Source organism: Meriones unguiculatus, chromosome 4 (assembly GCF_030254825.1).
Source record: "Meriones unguiculatus strain TT.TT164.6M chromosome 4, Bangor_MerUng_6.1, whole genome shotgun sequence".
Lineage (NCBI taxonomy): Eukaryota > Metazoa > Chordata > Mammalia > Rodentia > Muridae > Meriones > Meriones unguiculatus.
Genome location: NC_083352.1, coordinates 17343166 through 17361839, shown reverse-complemented (window position 1 = coordinate 17361839; position 18674 = coordinate 17343166). Strand labels below are relative to the sequence as shown.

Sequence of the window (18674 nt, the reverse complement as noted above, 5' to 3'; positions counted from 1 at the left end):
TCCTGCCTTCAGCCAGGCTCCTGCCCTGCTTGAGCCGTTTCATCACAGCAATAGGAACCCTAACTAAGACACCAGAACTCCAAAATATGCCTTTATTTTTCAAAAAAAATTTAGTACTCTTTAATTTTTTAAAAATTACATTATGTGTGTGTGTGTGTGTGTGTGTGTGTGTGTGTGTATGCTGTGCTGTCTGTGTGGAGGTCAGAAGACAATTTATGGGCTTCGGTTCTTTCCCTCGCCAGGTGGGTCCTGGGCATTACGTAGGTTCCAGGTATTGAACGCAGATTTGACAGAAAGCTTCATTTTCTGAGCCCTCTCACTGACCCCATTATATGATTTCTAAATGGAGGGATGACTCAGAGGTTAAGAACACTTGACATTCCCTTCCAGAGGTCACAAGTTTGGTTTCCAACACCCAGCTCCAGGGGATCTGATGCCTTCTTCTGGCCTCCACAGGCATGCACACATATGGCTTACATTCATACAAACACAAATATGCTAGTAATAAAATCAAGCCTTTCAGAATGCGTTCTTTTCTCTTGAAATGGTTTGGCATTTCCCTGCATACCACAGAGGCCCATGTCCTCCTCTGGCCAGCCTGCACACTGTTGTCCACTCACCCTGCCTGCTAATGTGAGGTCCTGAGCTGCCTACTGCACCCAGCTGGCTTCTCTGTCAGACTTAGCTCCTCATCCCTTCGAGGATCCTCGAATAAAGTAAGAGTTTGCTCATGTCTAAACGGTGAAAACTTAGGGTGAGTTTTAATTTGCTTAAGTCAACAGAACTTTATCCCTTCCTTAGACACAAAATCCCTTAAAACGTGTCATTGATTTATTTACTTGTCTACTTACATATGTTTTGAGACAGGGTCTCAGGTTGCCTAGGCTGGTCTAGAACTTATTCTGTAGCCCAGGCTGGCCTTGAACTTTGATCCTCTTGCCTCCTCAGCCTCCTGTGTGCTGGGAGTGTGCACCATCACACCTGGCTTGAATGAAGTAAGCTCTGCAGAGAAAGGAAACACACAGAAGACTCATCTAAGAGCTGTTTCTTCCCAAGAATCTCCTGTAAATCTTTTGTTTTCTCAAACAATTGAATTTCTCAAAATAAACCCCCAAATGAACCAGCTAAGAAAATAAGGAACTACACATGAAAATGACACTTTAGAAGTTGGACTCAGTCCAGAACACCCAAGGCTACAAAGAGAAACCCTGTCTCAGGAAAAAAAGAAAGGAAGGAGGGAAGAAAGAAAAGAAAGAAGGAAGGAAGGAAGGAAGGAAGGAAGGAAGGAAGGAAGGAAGAAAGGAAGGATAAAAAAATTATTTCCTGTGTGTATGTGTGTTTTTGTTTTTTGTTTTTTTGTGTGTTTTTTTGTTTGTTTGTTTGTTTGGTTGGTTGGTTGTTTTTTTTTTGCCTTCATGTATTTCTGTATAAGGGTGGCAGATCCCCTAGAACCAGAGTTACAGACAGCTACAAGCTGCCCCATGGGTGTTGGAAATTGAACCTGCGTCTTCTGGAAGAGCAGCCTGTGCTCTTAACTGGTGAGCCATCCCCCAAGTCCCAAGAGCTGCATAATTTTAAGTCAAGAGAGTTAGAACTTTGCCCTTGAATTGGGGCAGAAGCCATCTTTTTATATATTTACTTTTGTGGGTGTCCTGGGATTAGACTCAGGGCAATAGATGTGCAAATTTCACATCCTGTCAGAGCTACACCCAGAAATCATCTTTTCTTCCCCCAAGATTTATTTATTATTTATTATTCAGCACACCAGAAGGCGGCACCTGATCTCACCATAGATGGTTATAAGCCACCATGTAGTTGCTAGAAAATGAATTCAGGACCTTTGGAAGAACAATCAGTGTTCTTTACCTCTGAGCCATCTCTCTATCCCCAGAAACCATCTCTTCAAGCTTGGCTTGTCTGGTGTTTAAGATATCAGATAGTCTCTGTCAACTGCTTTTCTGAGTGTGGCTCTGAAGATGATTCAAAAAATAAAATAAATGAGTGTGCTCCATGTTTCTTTCAGTGCTGCAGTTCAGTATATTAGAATATAGACTACATACCCAATCTCTTGACTTTTCAAAAATTTATTTATTGTTACTTATTTTTGTATAGATGCCTGTGCCCTGTGTGTGTGCCGTGCCCCCAGAGGCCAGAAGGGGGCACCATCTCCTCTAGAACTGGACTTCCAGGCTGTTGAAAGCCACCACGTGGTGCCGGGAGCCAAACGAGAATCCTCCCTCTGTAAGAACAGCAGTCCTCCCTCTTCACTGCTGAGCCATCTTTCCAGCTCCTAATCGAATACTTTTAATAACAAGGGCTAAATTTCATCACCACATTATACAATTTTTATGGCTTTATGTATCGTTTAAAATACATCTAATAAAAATTTCACCTAAAGATAATCTCTAGGGCTGGAGCAATGTCTCAGTGGTTAAGAACACTAGCTACGCCTCCAGAGGACCTGGGTTCCCAGCACCCACATGGCAGCTCACAGCTGTCTGTAACCTCAGTTCTAGGGCACCTGACACCCTCACACAGACCTACATGCAGGCAGAACACCAATGTACATAAAAATAAAAAAAATAAAAGAAAGAAAATCTCCAACCTGATAAAACTTCAAAAATACATTATTATTATTATTATTATTATTATTATTATTATTATTATTATTATTATTTGCATGCAGGGGTTGGGGTGGGGATCGAGACTGTGTAGCCTTGGATGGCCTCGAACTCACAGCAATCTGCCTGCCTCCGCCTCCCTGAGTGCTGGGATTAAAGGCGTGTGCCACCACGCCGGGCTAAAACACCTTTTCTTGCAGTCTTGTTTTTATCATTCGTTTAGTACTTGCATTCTGCTAAAAATCCAGAAGATGCAAGATATCCCGCTTCCTAACTGCAAACACACCCCCATTCAGCACTGTGAGAGTCGCCGAGTTTCCTCGAAAGGTCCAGTGTTCTAAGGGCTTCCAGTTCGGGGCGTCATGTAACTATTCACAGACAGGCCAAAGGGTCTTCCGATGGGCGCCTCAGCCCGGTGCACCCCTGGTCCAGTCCTGGGGCCCCCGATCTCTCTCTGCACTCCTCTGCAGGGTGGTAGCCCCAGTCCGAGGGGGCTCAGCGCCCACAGTTAAAACGCTGTCCTCCACCAGCTGTTGGGTGTTGTTTTCCACCGGAAAGAAAAAAAAAAGGAGCCTGGGGCCGGCGAGAGGGATGTGGGCGTGCTTTTTCTTGGAATCCAAAGGGTAATGGAAAAAAAATAAAATCTATCAAAAAATGTTTCCAAGTGTCCTGATGCGACTTGATGTGCTGGGGTGGGCTGGACTTTGGGGGGAGCTCCCCTTTTCTGAAGACAAGGGGAGGGGGAAATAGAGTGAGGAGGGAGGGAGGGAGGGCCCCAGAGACAAGAGAGGGGGCTGTGATCGCAATCTATAAATTATATACATTGTAAGGTAAATATATAAGTTAAAAATAAAATTAAAAAAAAAAATGTTCCCAGTACAAAGTTGGGGGTGGGGGTTGAGCTCTGGATTTTTTATCTTTTATTTTTTAAATTAAATTTTGTAACACGAGAAAGTCAGGAGGATTGCGTTCTGGAGCCAAGTTTACCCAGAGGAAAAAGTTTTCAGTACATGACGGAGGAGAGAGGGACAGAGGGAAAAGGGGAGAGGAACGGGGTAAGGGGGAGAGGAGGAGGGGAGAGGGAGAGGAAGAGGGAAAGGTTTAAATACCAGCCCGCTGTTGCCAGCAGCTTCCAGGAAAACCCGAGGTGACTCCTTGAGCTCCTTGTCCCAGAGGACGTTTCCTGTTCGGCCTCTGGAAGTTCCAGCCAAAAGTTACAAAACAGCCTTTTCCCTGTGCCCAAGTCTGCTCGAGGGAGAACCTGCCAACCAGTCCTCGAAGCAGCAGGTGGGTGAAGCAGGGCCGCTGCGGACAGGTAGGAGCCCTCGTGGGCTGGTGGGCCTGAAACTGGGTCCTTCCGCTTCCCCCTGGGCTGTTTCCGTGAAGACGGCGACAGGAAGGCAACCTGGGGAAAGGTGACAACATTTTCCAAATGCTGTTTTCGTGGAAAATGTTAATGGCCAAAGTCTAGAAAATAAAGCTGTGTAAACTGAGGCAGTCTCCTCTGATTCCTGATGCCTGTTATTAAAAAAGCATGAGGCTGGTCAACCAATCTTCTCTGCAGGAGATTTATTAGGAGGGTATGGTGGCTGGGGGAAGCAGGACATGAAGAGAGAGAGAGAAAAGGGAAGGGGTGCCCCAAGAGAGTGGGAGAACGTGAGAGAGAGCAAGAGGAGAGTAAGAGAGAGACCACGGGGTTGGCCCTTTAAGGCCATCATGTTGCCACCTGGCTGGCAACACATGATGACATCATAGGTTGCTGGGTAACCCAGGAGCAGGTTGTGTTCCAAAGTACTAAGATTCCTCCCTTTTTCTATAATTAAAAAAATGGGGAGCTTGGGCTGCTTTTATAAGGTAAGTTAAAGTATATAAATTTAGGCTCATTGGAAGCAGCTCTTGGTTGTCATTGCAAAGGGTTAAGAGAGAGAAGAATTATAGCAACAAAATGGTCAGATTGCAAGGTCAAGAGTAAGGGAAGTCCCTGCCCTGGAAAATTTAGGGTAGAGGGTTGTCAATAGAGAGATTTGCCAGCCATGGCAAGGCAGCAGGTAGGGACTGGGGAACGCTGGGAGAACCTGGAGCTGCTTGTCCTGGTCCTGAAGCACACCATTTCAGCCTTTTGTTAACAACAAGTGAATAACGGGCGTAGCTTCTCTTCTGGCTACTTCCTGCTGACACTGGGGGCACTGTAGGGAGGTCAAAAGGCTGAAATGTTGGCCAAGTCCAGGAAGAACAGGCTGCCTTGATGCTTTCCAGGGTCTGTGAGAACATCCATGGCTGGGAGAGAAGGTGCAGGTCCAGCTTGTTGGAAGTCTGTGAGGTCAGAGTTGAACACCTGCAGCTTGTTGGGAGTCCGTGAGGTCAAAGTTGAACACTTGTAGCTGCTTTGGCGCTGTTGTGGCTATAGGAAACATCTGTGTCTGGCAGGACACTGAAACACATATATAAGCAAAAGATAAAGTTGAGTAGGTTATGGAGAAAATCCTTTAGGTGTACATTGAAAACTTTCGGGAGAGCAAACAGAAGTAGAAGGTTTGGATCGATGAGACTTGAACATGGGAACCTCTGTCTACCTGGGGGGACCTTTATTTACCCAATCACTGGCAGTATTTAAAGAAGGCTTTGTTTTGGATCTGTCATTGAGGTGAGGTTTGGTTACAGAAGTGTGTAAACTTAGAGACCCTGGTGCCAGCTGGCACTAGGTGTAGAAACTTAAAATTCTCCAGAGGACATCCTATCTGGAGGGACGGGCGTCTGGATGTCTCCCATTGGGGGCAGAGAAGTCAGCAACCTTCCAGAGGCATCCCAATGGGAAGGTGTGACTCCAAGCAAGAGGGGTGCTACCTGGTCCAATAGCTCATCAGCTTTTGGCCAGGGACCGGGGCTCGGTGCCCAGTGGGGTACAGCTGGGGCACCACGGTTTGCCTAGCTCTAGGCCTTCCTATGAGTGAGCGAGCGAGGGGGAGAAGGAACTGTGTGCGAGTGGGGACGTACCGCCCAAGAGAGAGGTCAGCATAGAGGGTCAACCCCAGACAGTTAAGGCTACGGCTGGGGGGGGTCCCTCCATCTCAAAAGATAGTATGAAGTTGCTGGAGATCTGCGGTCGAGCTTCCCCTACCAAGAGAGGCATTTTATGCTGGAAAAATGGAGTGAACTCACCAATCTAGTGGCTGGTCAATAAGGAGAACTCACCAATCCAGCCAGTGTTGCATGCAGTAAATAGCAGTCTGGTAGCCAGGAAAGGAAGCCCCAAAACCAGGGAAAGGGGAGGAGTCCCACCTTTTGAGATAGGCAATAAGTGCAGTACTTATCCAGAGTCTAGTTGACCTGAGAGGTGGATTTAGATGGACTTTCTGCAGCTTACAAGAATTACTTTTAAGTTTTAAGAAGGAGGTAAAACTTTAGACATGTTAGTTTCACAATTGTACTCTGCATTGTAGAAAAAGGCAGTAGACATACACATTTGTGTTAATAGCATAAGTATTTTTTAAGGTGAGCTCTGAAAAGGCAAAAGCCTTTTATGAAGTAAAAGGAAAACTTACTTTTAAGTTTTACTCTTAACTTTTAGTATAAGCATAGATATGATGGAGACTTACAATCTTGAGCTTAGAACCATAATAGTACGTGGTATAGTGGAATGTTTTTGTATCAGAGTCAGATTAATAAATTAGAGCCCTATTGATAAAGGTCAAAACAGCAGTAGCATAACAACAGGAGGAAATATTAAGCCTTTTTACCTATTTAAGATACCTTAAGTCACCTTGGACCTTGTAACTTTTATAACTTGCACTTACCAACCTTAAAACATTTTTAGACCCTCAAACATTTATAAGTTGCGTTACCAACCTTAAGACACATTTTTAGACTCTCAAACATGTATAACTTGTATTTACCAACCTTAAGACACTTTTTAAGACTCTCAAATATGTATAACTTATATTTATCAACCTTAAGACATCTCTCAAGTATGTTTTTTGAGAGGGACCTTTGTATTTAGTTATTTACCATGAGACATAGTTGAAACTGCTATGAACATTTATTGTCCTTTAGCTAAAGGGATGGTAAAACGTTTCATTTAGGCCTGTTTCTTGAGTCTGGACTGTGTCTAGGCCTGAAAATAGCAGCTCTAAGACTTAGGCTTAAGGCCTGGTCTCCTGCATATGAAGAGAACTGGGAAGGCACCTGAAGTCTCCCAACACAGAAGTTGGCAATATGTCTGTGGGACCTCATTCTGCTCAGTGCTGGGCGAGAGCACAGTGGAGGTCGCTGTGTCAAGGAGCCATTCGTCCTCCGCCAGGCCAAGGAGCTAGAAGCCTGGAAGTGTCTGTGGCTCTTGTGCTGGTTGAACCTCCATGGCTGGGCACAGAGAACAAGCCTGCTTGGGAGCATTTTGACTTCCAGAGGCCAGTCTGCCAGCAGCCAGCTTTGGCATGTTGCATCAGCAGCGGGACCAGAATCCATTTGGCTGCATTTGAACACGTCACCTGGCGGAACTGACTTTTGGCTATGCAAACCTCTTGCCTTTTTGCGGGAATGCCAGCAGCTTCGGAATGCAGCTAAGGCCTAGAGCCCGCCAGGATGGCTCTTACTATTTTTACCAACTCCTATATGGTGACTCAAGGACCATCCTCAGCTGTTTATTAAAAATTGCAGTGAGACCATGTTTGCATCTGTAGGACTATAAATATGTATCTTATAAAATGACTATTAACTTGCATTTGTTAACCATTAAATATTAGGACTTTAGGTTTTGTCCTTGCTAAGTTAGAATCTTAAAAGTCATGAATATAATTTATTAGAGTGAGAGCGTAAGAGTTTTTATATGATTTAATATGTAAAAGTTTATAGCTTATAATACTGTAAGGCTATACTACAGATTAATAACATCATTTTTAGAGAACAAGACCAAGCTTATATTAACCTTTTGATAGCAAAGATACAGCAAATTGAGCCAGTTTTAATATAAATATATTTTTAAATTAATAGATCTTAATTTAAAATATTGGTAAACAACTTGTACATAATAACGAACCCTTGAGCTATAAGTTTAAAACCAACAATTTAGCAGAACAGTATAAACCAAATTTAAAATTAACCAAGTATATTTTAGCCCTTTGATAGTAGAGATGCAGTAAATTGACCCAGTTCCCCCCTTCACTCCGGTACCTGACTTGGCACAAAGCAGGTTCAGAGAAGTGACTGGCTAGAAAGGGCACTGATGGCTGTTCCCCTAGCGCCCGGACCTTGTGTGTTTCTGGCCGGAAAATGCTCCTTTTCCGCCCACCTGTGGTCCCAGGTCAGCTGGTTGGTCCTTCAGGGCTGTGTTTGTGGCACCGTCTGAAGCATCTATGGTTCAGTCACATGCCTATGGGTAGCCCGTGCCTTATTAGTGACGCTCATTCAGCAGGCTGTGGCCATAGCCTCGTCTTGGCCATAGCTGCAGACACTGAACTGGCTCGGTGAACTCGGGGCGCATTCTCCCAAAGCTGAGGAGGGTAGGAAGCCTTTCAAATGCCCTTCTCTGGAGTCCTTCGGCGCTGTTACCCCTTGTCACTCATTTTCCCCTTTAGCTACATATCACCTTGTCCTGTTCTCTGAAGGCTAACTGAATAACGAAAGGAACCGAGCTAAACAGTCAGAACCTACCGATTGGTTATCAGGAAGTGCCAAATGACTCCTGACGCCACCTTTGCCATTTTCTAGATGACAATCAGGCTGGCGGCACAGTAGACGGCAGCGGAGGGCTGAGAGCCACCTGGCTCTCACGGTCAGACTGCTGAGTTCAGAAACTAGGAGGGCGGGGCTTTGAACCTGGCTGCTGGCTCTGGACATTTAATTGCCCTCTGCCTGTCCCTCCTCTCTAACCTTGGCTCTGCCCCCTAGAGGTGCTGGGATGGGCATTTTTATTGTAAAACACCATTTTACGGTAGAGCGGGTTGAACAGTGGGAATGTGGCCTGCCCGAGTGCCACAGCGTGCAGGGTCACCGTGGATGGCTCCAGCCGTCACCCCCAGCACCGAAGCCCGAGTTCTGCAGAAAGTGCCTTGCTGGAGTCGGCTGTGAGCGCGCGCTTGCCAGCAGAGTGTGACCGGAGCTGACAACTTACACCAAGCTCCAGGGCGGGCTCCACACTTCACGCGTGTGCGACCTCCGTCATGATGTAAGGATGCTGTTCTTCGCAGTGATTTCTTGGGGGAGGAGTTCAACATGGAGGCCGAGGCGCCTTGGTGCCTGGTAACCTCCGCCTCTGAGCTGCAGCCCAGAAGCTGCGCCTTTATCTGGCTTGAAGGAAAGGTTCCCTGTTGAACGGAAGTTTTAACCATTTACAGAACTGTTGACCTGGAGCACATGGTGCTTTCCCTGGGCTGCAGAGGGCTGCTCCCATAGAGCTGGTTTTCAGAGTTGCAATCACAGGGGTCAGTTCATACAGCCTTTACCAAGGTCCCGAGAGGCATATGCTGCCTCTGCCGCTGAAACTGGGGGAGGCCTTCCATGACAGGCACGAGAGCACTCAGCGTGGAATTGGAGCCCCAGGCCGTGAGTCTGAGCCCGAGGGCCTGTCTGATGGAGGTAAGAAGGAGACTGTGCTAGCAGAGGAGGACCCTGAGGAAAGGCTGGGCTGAGCCGTCCAGTTGAGCGGCCAAGACAGAATGTTCTATGAAAGGTAGCGCACCCTGACACGGGTGGAGTTAGGACTGTGTTTTGAACTTGGGATCCTGTATCTTTGGAGTGCTAAGATTGCAGGGGTCGGCACTGTGCCATGCTGATTCGTGTGTGTGTGTGTTGTGTTGTGTTTTCTTTCCCTTTTCCCCAGTGAGTAAATGCTATTAGCAATGGCACTTGTAAGAATGACTTTAGGATTTCAAGCTGAGATATAAAATTTCAAGAGCTATATGTAGGTTTTTTTGTTTTGTTTTGTTTTGTTTTTGGTTTGTTTGGTTTGGTTTTTCCAGACAGGGTTTCTTTGTGTGGCCTTGGCTGTCCTAGACTCACTTTGTAGATCAGGCTGGCTTTGAACTCACAGAGATCCACCTGCCTCTGCCTCCCCGAATGCTGGGGTTACAGGCGTGCATCATTGTGTCTGGTTTATATAGTTTATTTTTAAAGAGACAAGGCAGCTCATGATTTATAACATAATTTTGTTGTGCTTTTTGAAAACCAAGTTGCTCAGCATCGCCTAGTTCTGGACTAAGTTTAGAATGATCTTGAAACTAGTCTGCGTCCATTTGCCAGCTTCCCGGGAAGTACAAGTCGGTGAAGAAGAAATCCTCAACCAGCATTCGCTGTGTGCTTTCTGTGAGGCAGGCCTCTGTGAGGTGCTTCTGTGCCCTGTCCCAAGAGGTGGGTGGCTGTTTCCTCGGTTTGCAAATGAGGACGGCGAGGTTCTGATCCCAGCACTCAGGGAGGCAGAGGCAGGCAGATCGCTGTGAGTTCGACGCCAGCTTCGTCTATAAAGCGACTCCAGGACAGCCAAGGCTATACAGGGAAACTCTGTCTCAAAAAATAAATACATAAATAAATAAATACATAAATAAATAAAAATTAGGAACCACATGGCATGTAGTGCTGGAGTTGGGGTTCTAACTCAGTGTTAATGAGGAATGGATGTTTCCATCAGACATTAGAGTTCTGCTAAGTTCCACCTGACCTGCTTGAATACATCTCCATCCATCTGAGGCATATTGACCAGGAAAGCTGATGGAGAGTGCCAGGGGCCAGAGGGCACTAAGGGCACCTGACAGGAGACTCATGATGTCATTGCACCGGAACATAGAAACTCCCAGGAGGCCTGGGTGCAGCCGTGAGGCACGTGGTCTTCTTAATTCCCGATGGTGTGTATCTCATGCTCTCCCCCTCCCTTCTTCTGGAGGACCCTGGTTACTCTATGCCGTGGTTTGAAAGTCCGCCCTAAGCTCAGGCCTTTGACTGCTTGGGTCTCCAGTTGGGGGCGCTGTTTAGAGAGGTTACAGGCAGGTGCTGCCTTGCTGGAGGAAGTTTGTCACTGAGGGAGGGCTTTTAGCTTTAAGGTTTTGCCCTGCTTCTGGTTAGCTCTCCACCGTTAAAGATGTTTTGCCTCAGCTTCCTGCTCCTGTAGCTCTGCCTGCTGCTTGCTGCCATTCCTCCCACCATGGTGGACTTTTGTCCTGGAACGGTAAGCCAAAATAACCTTTCTTCTGTAACCAACAGAAAGGTGACTGATAGAGAGTGACAAAGCGAAGAAGGTCGCGGCTGAGCCTCACACCCTCTGAATCCCAAATCCCGAATTAGTTCCTTTTACTTTCAGAACCATCCTTGCTCTTCCTCCCTCCCTTCTTCCCTCCCCACCTCCTTCCCTTCCATGCCAGAGTGTGTCCATAGCAACAGCCAAAATGTTTTGCTAGAAACACAATAACAATAGAATCTAGAAATCAGCAATAAGGAGGAGATTTGTTTTAATCATTTTCTTTTGATTTGCCTGCATGTATATTGTGCACTATGAGCAAGATTATTGGATTTCCTAGAATTGGAGTTATAGAGGGTTGTGAGCTGCCCTGTGGGTGCTGGGAACCAAACCTGGGCCCTCTGGAGGTGCAGCCACTGCACTTAACCACTGAGCCATCTCTCCAGCCCGGGGGTGAGTTTTTAAGGATTTGGGAGTACAGGTCCCTTTGGCTTTCCTCTCTCCTCCGTAAACACAAGATAAAGTAATACACATATGGGACTCATAAGTAAACGGGGGAGATCCTAATTTATAGACTGATAGTAAGGGGGAGGAAGAGAGGAAATTTATTGTTTATTAAAGTCTAGCTGAGATACATGGAGATCGGAACTGAGGGGAACGAACGCCTTTCCAGTTTTTCATCTTCAGCCATGGAAAGGCCAAGAAACAAGAAAGAGACTTTCTTCATTGGCTTTGTCCTCTAGTCTTGGAGGCCTCAAAGGAGCGCAAGCAGACGGAAACAGTTGAAAACCAGAGCAGAAGAGCACGTGGCAGGAACGGAGGAGTCCGTATGTTTGTTGTCAGTGTAGGGCCCTTGGAATTTTCCAGAGTTTGACTTTCCGGCTAATCATTACCAGCTCCATAATTGCTGGTAGCTAGCCCTTTGCTCAGCCTGCTGGATTTGCCAGCCACCTGCCCAGCTGCCCGAGGACTGCGCCAGCGGCAGCCAGCTGCTGAGGTCCTCTCAGACTAGAGAAGCCTGAGGAACAAGCGAGCCTGCTGGTTGCCTGCTCCCGCCCAGCTGCCGGATGAGTTTTGCTCTTCCAGATTCTCTTATTCTGTGTCCTGGGCTCCGAGAAGGAGCTCTCCAGAGCCTGCAGAACTCACGTGGACACGGAATGCTCATCCCCTGGAATGGCTCAAGAGCCAACCACCATTGCCCTAGCTACCACAGATGCCAGGTATGTAAGGAAGAAAGGCCTGGGCATATTTATCAAGCAGGAAGCTGTCACATCTCAAGGCTCACACCAGCCCAGTCCGGAAAAAACTTTAGTAGCTTCTGGAATCACATGCAGTGGAGCTGAAATGGGTCTGAGAGGCTATGTTAAATTCTGTACTTCTGATGAGAGCTCATGGGGACTGAGCAGGAGGCCTGGAGAGGAAGTGAACTGTGTAAGATCACAGAGCAAGGCCCCTGTGTCTGCAAGCCAAGCCGATACACGTGGGCCATCTTGAGAAGGACTTGGTACTCCATCCTTCAGTGTGTTCCCATCTTCCCATCTCCTGCTCCACTGCCCAGCCTCCCGCACTGTGCTCTGAGCTTGGGATGCTGGCCTCCATGGCTGCCCGTATCTGCTGTCCACTAAGACTTAGCTGATGGAAGGTACCTATAGGAAGTTAGAGAGAGGAAAGGGTGGCAGATGGGACACATTCTTCTGGCTCTTCTCCTGCTGGGATGCCATGGCATGTCCACTGAGTGACAGCCAAGTGTGGCTGGGCCTTCTGTCTTAGTTATCGTTACTATTACTGTGAGGAGGCATCATGACCATGGCAGTTTAACTGAGGCTTACTAACAGTTTCAGAGGTGTAGTTCATTATCCCAGCAGGGAGCATGGCAGCACACAGACACACGTGGTGCTGGAAAAGTAGCTGAGAGTTCTGGATCTGGATCTGCAGGCAGCAGGAAGAGAGAGACACTGGGCCTGGCCTGGGCTTTTGAAACCTCAAAGCCCACCTCCCAGAGACACACTTCCTCCAACAAGGCCACCCCTCCTGATGCTTCTTAAGTAGTGTCCCTCCCTGATGGCCAAGCATTCAAAAATCTGAGTGGCTGGGGGCCCTTCCTGTCTACACCAGGGTAACCTCCCCACCTCACAGGCTTAGGGCAGCAACAGGGACCCCACTTTCCACTTTCTCTTCTGTTCTCCCCAATCAATACCTCATCAATCTCTCAGACTGGAGAGTTTTACTTGCCGGAATCCTGACCAGTATGTATGTTCCAGGGCTTTGCTTGTTAGAGAAAGTCCTTCTTGTGGGTTTTTCCCTCCCCCTCCAGTTCTCCTCCCATCTAACCAGCTGCACGATCCATTTTGCTTTGTTTTCTTCTTTTCTTAGAACTTGACAGCTCTCTGTGGCTCCCCAGTGTGTCCTAAGATCAAGCATTAAGGCCCCTGACCTCCAAGGCCATCTTAAACTTTGTTGCCCTTTGAAGATTTGCATGTGTTTCCACAGCGTTTTTTTTTTTTTTTTTTCCAGCTTGTTTAGTCAAGAGGAAGAACAGTAGCTCTGTCCCCTCCCACCTCACCACCACACACACAATGCTGGTTTGTTTGTTTGTTTGTTTAGTTTTTTTTAAGCTACCGAAAATGCTGATTTTACATCCAAAAGCTCATAGGACCCTCTGGGTCCTTGATCACTTACCGGGCTTGTTGTGCGCTTGTTATTTTCCAGTGGGTGGCTGAGTTACAACTGCTGTTACTGTAGAAACAAAATCTGTGACAGAATTAGAACTAGAAAAACCATTAGTTTTATACCCTTTTGGGGGGTGGGGAGTCGGGAGAGGATTCCAGACAGGGTTCTCTATGTAGCCCTGGCTATCCTGGAACTTGCTCTATAGACCAAGCTGGCCTGGAACTTAGAGATCCGCCTGCCTCTGCCTCCTGAGTGCTTGGCCTAAAGGCGTGAGTCACTGTGGCTGGTTTTATAGCCTCTTTCATATCTCATGTCCATCCCCTGCAATTTTTTTTAAGGTGCAAACTCTTTATATATGGGTTTTTTGTTTTTCATTATTTTTTTAATGTAGGAGTGCTCTGTCTGCATGTACATCTATGTGTCAGAAGAGGGCATCAGTTCTCTTTGTAGATGGTCATGACCTACCATGTGGTTGCTGGGAATTGAACTTAAGACCTCTAGAAGAGCAGCCAGTGTTCGTAATCACTGAGCCATCTCACCAGCCCCTTAAGGTGCAAATTCTTAAATGTTTCTAAAGAAGGGCGGGGTCCTGGACCATGAAGGAGGTGGTTTAGTTAATTATGTGGTCTGTGCTACGAGACTGCAGTCAGGCTGTCTGCAATCAAGTGTCTCCAATTCCCAGATGTTGGTGGTAGGAGACTGGGTCTGTTCTTGCCCTGCTCACAGCCCTCTCTGCTTAGGTCCTGATTATTTAGAACCAGATTCTCTAAAAACCCCAGACAACTCTGACCAGGGAACAATCCCACCAAATTCCAACTTAATTAACTAATGATGGTATTGAGTGTGGTGACTGTTTACTTAGAGGTGTGTGGGTGACCTCAAAACAGCTGCATCCTTCCAGAGTCCCACCCCATTGTAGACAGTAGCCTCAGGAAAACTGCACCTTGGGGTCCCCCTTGTACTTATCTTCCACTTTCTTCTTCTTCTCCTTCCCCTCCTCCTCTCCCTCCTCCTCCTCTTCCTGCTGCCTCTGCCTCCCAAGAACTGGGATCAAAGGCGTGCGACGCAGCCACGACCACTGCCTGGCCTATCCTCCACTTTCTATACACTCTAGCATCTCCCAAAATCCCTTGCAGCTGGGGGAGGAGCAAGAAGCAGCGATGGCTGGTGTTAATCCCAAAACTGGGAGGAGAAAGGACCGCCAACCCAAATCATCCTGGCCAAATTAATTAAAGCAAACCTTTTTCTTTTGTGTACACCGACTGTCAACTCGTAAGGCAGGGTTCAAGAGGTCAACATCGAACAAGGGCAAGATTAGGATTTTCATAGCTCAGGAGTAGGGGATTTCCAAATGGGGGGAGGGGTGGAAGGCAAATAGATGGGGGTTACAGGAGCAGCATAATAATGTGGTTGTGGTGGTCTGGACAGGTATGGTCCCCGGAGGCTCACCCACGGTGTTTGAAAGCTTGACTCAGGGAGTGATTATTAGGAGGTTTGGCCCTGTTGGAGTAGGTGTGGGCTTGTTGGAGGAAGTGTGTCACTGAGGGGGTCTCCTGTGCTCCAGCTATTCCCAGTGCTGCCTTCAGATCAAGATGTAGAACTCTCCGCTCCTTCTCTAGCACCATGTCTGCCTGCACCATGCCCTGCTTCCCTCCATGATGATAATGAACTAAACCTCTGAAACTGTAATCCAGCCCCAGTGAAATGTTTTCCTTTATAGGAGCTGTCATGGTCATGGTGTCTCTTGACAGCAATAAAACCCTAACTAAGACAGTAGTCATAACTGTAAAGTCATAACAACCTTTCGAAACAAAGGTAGGTTTGCAATATGATCATAACAACCTTTTGAAACAAATTCATTACCATCTCCTGGAACAGGCAGTACAGAACCATTTGTACTTAAGGTCACAGATTTACTCATAAATGAGGGGCTGGAGAGATGTCTCAGAGGTTGAGAGCACTGTCTGCTCTTCCAGAGGTCCTGAGTTCAATTCCCAGCAACCACATGGTGGCTCAGAACCACCTATAACGAGATCTGGTGCCTTCTTCTGGTGTACAGGCGTACATGCAGGCAGAACCCTGTATACATAAATAAATAAATCTTTAAAAAAGAATAATTTGTGACTTTAAAAATATGAAGCAATTTTATCCTTTATAAACTGACATGTAAGGGGTTGGAGACACTGTTCAGCAGTTAAGAGGACCCAGGATCCACTTGGCATGTCACAGACATGAATATGAATATGAATCACAGACATACACACATACACACTATTCATACATGTAAAATGAAATAATAAAATTATAAATTTTTTAAAAATCAACATGGAAATGATATCCACACCGGGTGAAAGAATGCATCTGTGAGATCACCGCGTTCTTCTCAGGGTGACTAAACCTCGCTTGATGTAATTTCTGGGGGGTGGCGTCATGTTGAACATTAACTTTGTTAGAGACATGGAGCTGCGCTCGCAGCCTGTGCCTGCCTTTGGGGCACTGACGTTTAAGTGTTGTTTTAACAGAAGCATAAGAAGGAGAGGACTTTCAACATGGGCACATTAAACAGAGAGACTGCGGATGGTCCCGGTGTGTTTCTGATCTGAAAGCTCACAGCCATGCCAGGAATAGAAAAACAGGTCTTAGTTCTACACCCAGGAGAACAAAAAAGTATATCCTGGGGGCTGAGGAGCTTCCAGGGAGCCCAGTCTGTCTCGGGCATGTTTCCTCCTTCCCAAGGACGAGATATCCCCTTCACTATCAGTCACTCCCATGACTCTGGAGATCCAGCTACACATAAACTTTTTTTTTTTTTCAACTGCCAGGGCAGCCAAAAGAACAACCTTGCGGATACCCAGCATTCATGTGAGAGGCCAGGTGGGCTTCAGTCTTTCAATTTCTTCCTCCTTCCTCCCTCCCTTCCTTCCTTTCTTTTTTTAAAGAATCATTCCCCTCTAGTTCTCTCATGACTCTCCAACACAGAAGATTATCTGTTTGCTATTTATGTATTTGTTTGTTTACTTACCTATTTTCTTCCCTCAGTGCTGGGACTCAGAGATGGTTTCAAACATACTAGTCTAGTGTTCTAATACTCAGCTCCACCTCCAGGCCCATTTTTTCCTTTCACACCATTTCCCTGTGCCTGTCTGCACTAACTGAAATGAAAAGACCCACAGCCCATCTTATCTACCCCGGGAAGGAAACTTTCTGGTTCCTGCCCTGCGCCTGCCCTACCCCTCCTATTTCCTTTGGAAGGCCTCAGTGAGACTAAAGACCTTCCAGGAGGAGGGGCTGAGGCCTCCTCCTGAGGGATCCAGGGCTCTGAGCAATGGGGCGTCAGGCCCCAAGTCACTGCTCCAGACAACCTGGGAAGAGTCAGAACCCCTTACAGGACAGGGCCTCTCTGCCTTCAGTCTGTTTCTCTCCCTATTTGAAATCTTTCCTACAACAATCCCGGTTCCAGCTTTATTATGCTTTTCTTAATTAACCTTTAAGTTCCCACTCCAGGCACTTGGGTCTTCAGTGTGCCGGACTATAAACTAGTGATTCTCTGCCTGAGCAGTGAAGATAATCGACGGGTCAAAACTTTGACACACACAGGGACCTGCTGTGAATGTAAGGACCAAACTTTCTTATTCTTTGTAGAAAACTAAAAGTCTAGCCCTACACGTTTATTTTCCTATAGCTTCCAGTCAAGAAGCAAGTTGATGTTTGTGGGCCCAGCAACTAAGTCTTTTGTCTTTTGTTTGTTCAACTAGTGCGTAATTACTCCTGGTAAACCAGGAGACAAACAGTAAGCTAGGATATGAGAAACCTCTAGTTATTAAAAAAAAAAGCTACATTCAGCTGGGCATGGTGGCACATGCCTGTAATCCTAGCACTGCGCTAGGCAGAGGCAGGCAGATCTCTGCGAGTTCGAGGCCAGCCTCATCTATAAAGCAAGTCTAAACCAGCCAAGGCTACACAGAGAAATCCTGTCTGGAAAAATCAAGAAAAAAAAAGGTTACATTTTAACAGCGGCATGGGCCATAGTTCAAGGCCGGCCTTTATAACTTTTACAAGACCTTTTCTCAGAAACAAAACCAAAAAACGGGCAAATAGCTGGGCCTGCTGGCACACACCTGCACTTGGGAGGTGGAGCACAATAATTAAGACATCAAGATCGAGGCTGCAGAGATGATTAAGTGATGAAGAGTACTGGCTGTTCTTCAGTGGATCCGGGGTTCAATTCCCAGCACCCACATGGCAGTTCGCAACTGTCTGTAACTCTAGTTCCAATAACTCTGACACATAAAATTAAGTATGTGCTCTAGGCCATAAAATAAGGGAGGCAGAGGCAGGCGGATCTCTAAGAGTTTGAGGCCAGCCTGGTCTACAAATCCGAGTCTAGGACAACCAGTTGAGTCTACAGAGTGAGTTCCAGGACAGCCAAGGCGACGCAGAGAAACCGTATTTCGAAAAAGAATTCAAGATCATTCTCAGCCAGCAGGCGCCCACAAGAAACAAACAAGTTCACTGCTATCCTGATGGAACTTTCATTTCGGGAGGGAGACCCGAAAAGGGTGTGTTGTCGGGATGAGAAAGAATGGAAAGATGAGCAGAAAAAGGATTCCCGGTGTCCCGCATCGCAGCCTGCTGGAGATGGGAGAGGTGGGGACAGGAGCCAGCCTGAGGGTGAGAAGCCTTCAGAAATCACATCTCAGGGGAAGGTCGATCAGATCTCGGCAGTTTCTTCTCTTCTTCCTCTTCCATCTCCTCTTCCTCTCCTTTTTATTTTGCTTTTCTTTCTTTGTTCTTTTCTTTTTTTTTCTTTCTCGCTCTCTCCTTTTCTTTCTGTTTATTTATCTGAGACAGGGTCTCACTGTATAGCTTTGGCTGTCCTGGAACTCACTATGTGGATCAGATTGGCCTCGAGCTCACAGATACCCTCCTGCCTCTGTCTCCCAAGTGCTGGGATTTAAAGGGTGTCTTTTTTTTCTCTCTCTCTTTCTCTCTCTCTCTTATGATTTGGAAAAGGCTTCATTCTTTGGTCGGCAAAGGCGAGGCGCACGTTCAGCGGTGAAGACACTCCCTTATTTAACAGATGAAGAAAGCAAGACTCAGAAAGGGTGCAGTAACTTTTCCCCAGTCGCGCAGCTGGTCAGGGTGAGCGGGCTGGTCGGTGCGCGGGAGGTGGCTGCGGCCCCGCCCCGCCCCTGGCCCTTCCTCCCGCCCCTCCCGCCGAG

At 46.8% G+C, this 18674-nt stretch overlaps 1 long non-coding RNA gene across 1 annotated transcript; it reads right to left on the bottom strand.

The window, feature by feature from the left end:
* Positions 1-656: 656 nt before the first annotated feature.
* Positions 657-8694, bottom strand: LOC132653596 (uncharacterized). Its single transcript, XR_009591320.1, has 3 exons — positions 8268-8694; positions 3731-5052; positions 657-1002 (listed from the first exon to the last, which is right to left on the bottom strand). It is a non-coding gene; the product is annotated as an uncharacterized LOC132653596 (long non-coding RNA).
* Between the last annotated feature and the right edge of the window lie 9980 nt (positions 8695-18674).